This window comes from Microtus ochrogaster, chromosome 24 (genome assembly GCF_000317375.1).
Source record: "Microtus ochrogaster isolate Prairie Vole_2 chromosome 24, MicOch1.0, whole genome shotgun sequence".
Taxonomy (NCBI): Eukaryota; Metazoa; Chordata; class Mammalia; order Rodentia; family Cricetidae; genus Microtus; species Microtus ochrogaster.
In genome coordinates this window covers 34,696,228-34,699,447 of record NC_022024.1, presented here as the reverse complement: position 1 = coordinate 34,699,447, position 3,220 = coordinate 34,696,228, and the positions used below count along the sequence as shown (strand labels likewise).

Sequence of the window (3,220 nt, the reverse complement as noted above, 5' to 3'; positions counted from 1 at the left end):
CAGTTTCAGCTTTTTAAAAATTTGGCGTTAATGCTACAGTTCTCATGGAGTTTCCTGTAACCCTAACTGCTCGATGTTTTTAACTTTCAAAACCTTTTATTTACCGTCATCGTCGTCATCGTTGCTGTTGTTACTATTGTTGTTGGTGCTTATGTTAGATCAGAGGACAGTTGTGGAGTTGATTCTCCCCTTTAACATCTATGTGGGTCCCGGGGGTTGACTTTAGTCTTCACGGTTTGCAAGGCCGGGCCGTCACTGTCACCCTCAGCTGCTGAGTCATCTGACTGCCCCAGGAAGTGCTAAATTTCAGAAGAAACTGTTCTGGGCTTTGAGATTCAGATCTTTAGGAAGTATTATTTTGAAGCTCTTGAGGTTTGACTGGAACCTTTAATTTCTCAGTATGTGGGAGACGCTCTCCTAAAGGAAAGTAAGTAGCCATTTGGGGTCCGATCCCCTGAATCATTCCTCCTGGTGTGTGTGGCCGCTGCCTTTATTCCATCAGCCCAAATGAATCATGGCTAGACCTGCTGTCAGCGGAGATGAAGATGTGTCATCCTGACGAGTGTCCCGGAAACCATGGCGACAGGTGGAGCTCATCATCCTCTCATAGGAAGGGAGCAATGGGGTTTGTGGTAAGATCTGCCACAGCACCGCTCATACTGGAGACTAAAGAGATTGGAGTTTCATCTTGTGAGTCTGAGTCTTTGTCTACATGCACGTATGCACGCTGCGTGTGTGCCTGGCATCCGAGGATCCTCTGGGGCTGGCGTTCCAGGTGGTTGTGAGCAGCCCTGTTGGAACTGGGTTCTCTGCAAGAGCACCAAGTGCTGTCTGTTAACCATTGAGCCAGGTCTCTAGCCCCAAGCACCTTTGTAAGACATGGGCATGATTCAGAGAACTGCAGTAAATGCTCGTTAAGACCGTGAAACTTAAGCTCCGTAAGCAGTACCTGTGAAGGACCCTGGGCTTTATACCATTCCTCATACAGAACCATTCATTCTCTTGTGACTGAGTTGAGTCCTCTCGTGGATCTATCCATTGCATTCCTCTCGCCCCTCCCCCTTCACTCCCTCCGTTCCTCCCCTCCTCCCTCCTTCTATCCTTCCCTCCCTCCTTCCCTCCCTCTCTTCCCTCCTTTTCCCTCCCTCCTTCCCTGCCTTCCTCTCTCTCTCCTTCACTTCCTCTCTCCCTCCCTCCCCCCTCTTTTTTGTCATCTTGTCTTACACAGGGTCTCTTCGGGATATGTGCTTAGGGCGGGATTCTTAAGTCGTGGGGCTGTAGGGTGTGTGTGCTGCTTCTGTTTTAGTAGATCACACCATGCTGTCTTCCACTGCTACCACCATTTCTACTTTGGCTGGCAGTGTGTGCGTGTTCACTCTGTTTACACACTAGTTCACATTCATGCGTGGTCTCCAGGGTAGATCAGATTATCGAGTGTCTTAGAGCATCTCACACTTGATTGTGTATGCAAATCACCAGGGATATTAGCAAAAGTGCAGTTTCTGATTTCTATCCCTCCCCCACTCCCTCAGCAGGGTTTCACTACCTATCCCCCGGCTGTCCTGGAGCTTACTCTGTAGGCCAGCCTGGCCTCAAATTCAAGGAGATCTGCTGCCTTTGCCTCCAGAGTGCTGGGATTAGAGATGTGCGCCACCACGCCGGGCTTCTCTCTACTTGAAGTCATCTGTATCTGTGCCTGGTTGTGCAGGCTCATGATTCCAGCTACTCTGGAGAATGAGACAGGAGGATTACAAATTCAAGGTCTGCCCAGGCAACTGAGACTCTGCCTCAAAATGAAAAAGTACAACCATGTGGGATGGAATCTCAGAGGGCGAGTGCTTACACAGCATGTACGAAGCCCTATGCTCAGCCCTCAGTGCCACAGAAATAAAAGCCTTCAAATTGCCTGTAGTAGCTGAAATAGCATAAATGGCACACATCCTAGTCACTGTTCTGTTGCTGTGAAGGACACCATGACCAAGGCAGCTCTATAAGAAAAGCATTTAATGGCGGGCTTGCTCACATTCCAGAGGGTTAGTCTGTTATTATCAGGGCAGGGCAGCATGGCAGCACTCAGGCAGGCGTGGTGCTGGAGCAGCTGATCTGCAGGCAGCAGGCAAAGAGACACACTGGCCTGACATGGGCCTTTGAATCTCAAAATTCATCCCACCAGTGACACACCTCCTCCAACAAGGCCAGTCCTACCCGCTGACAGCTCATCAGCTGGGGACTCAGCATCCAGGTCTAGGCGCCTATACGGGCATTCTCATTCAGATGACCAGCGCATATATACTTTCTATGTCTTTTATATTGTTACGTTTAAGTGCTAAGAGAATTTATTTATTTTGGTGCCGAAACTCGGAGACAAGCACAGTTTAATTCTGAGTCCTTGCCATAGCGATCGGAGCCGTCGCTTCTCTTCTCTGGTTTTGATAGAAAGAGGTCTCGCTGTAGCCTAGACCGGTGTCTGTCTATTGGCAATCCTCTACTGTGGCCTGGCCTCCTTCGTGCTGCGACCGCGGGACTGTACCACTGTGTCCCACAGGTGCCATCACTTCATTCCTTCACTGTATCTATCCACTGTAGAACTTCAGAGGCCGCCGAAGATCTCACACGGGCTTCCATTAAAAACACGGCCGGGCGGTGGTGGCGCACGCCTTTAATCCCAGCACTTGGGAGGTGGAGGCAGCCGGATTTCTTGTGAGTTTGCGACCAACCTAGTCTACGTAGTGAGTTCCTGCCTAGCCTGGGCTACACAGTGAAACTTTGTCTTAAGAAGAGGGTGAGGGGAAGGTTGAGTGAGGGACAGAAAAGGAGACGAAAAAGGAAGGAGGGAGAGAGAGAGAATGATTGATTGGTGTTATTTTGATTTGGGTCTTGAAAGGAAAGGGGGCAGCCAGGGCTCTTTGGGTGCTGCATAAAGGAAACTCTCCAAAACCAGTCCTTTAGACCCCACACAGTTAAGTACTTAGTGGTATTGTTAGAGGGCTAAGCAGGTAGTTGGTGTGCCATCAGGCAAGGTTAGTATGGCAGGAAACCCTCTGAAAGCCAAGTTGATAAAGAGAAAATGGAAGGAACAGAATGCATTCCTGCGGAGTGGCCAGGACTGGCAGCCTAGGCCCCAAATACACGTCTTTTCCTTTTTGAAAAGAAACAGTGTTTACATTTGTCTATAATCTTACACAGGTACTAGACTTTTTCCATGATACCTGCTAAATTA

At 49.2% G+C, this 3,220-nt stretch overlaps 1 protein-coding gene across 2 annotated transcripts in view; it reads left to right on the top strand.

Annotated features, from left to right (window-relative positions):
* Nucleotides 1–3,220, top strand: part of Slc41a2 (solute carrier family 41 member 2) — a 73,599-nt gene that overhangs the window by 20,131 nt on the left and 50,248 nt on the right. The window lies entirely within an intron of this gene.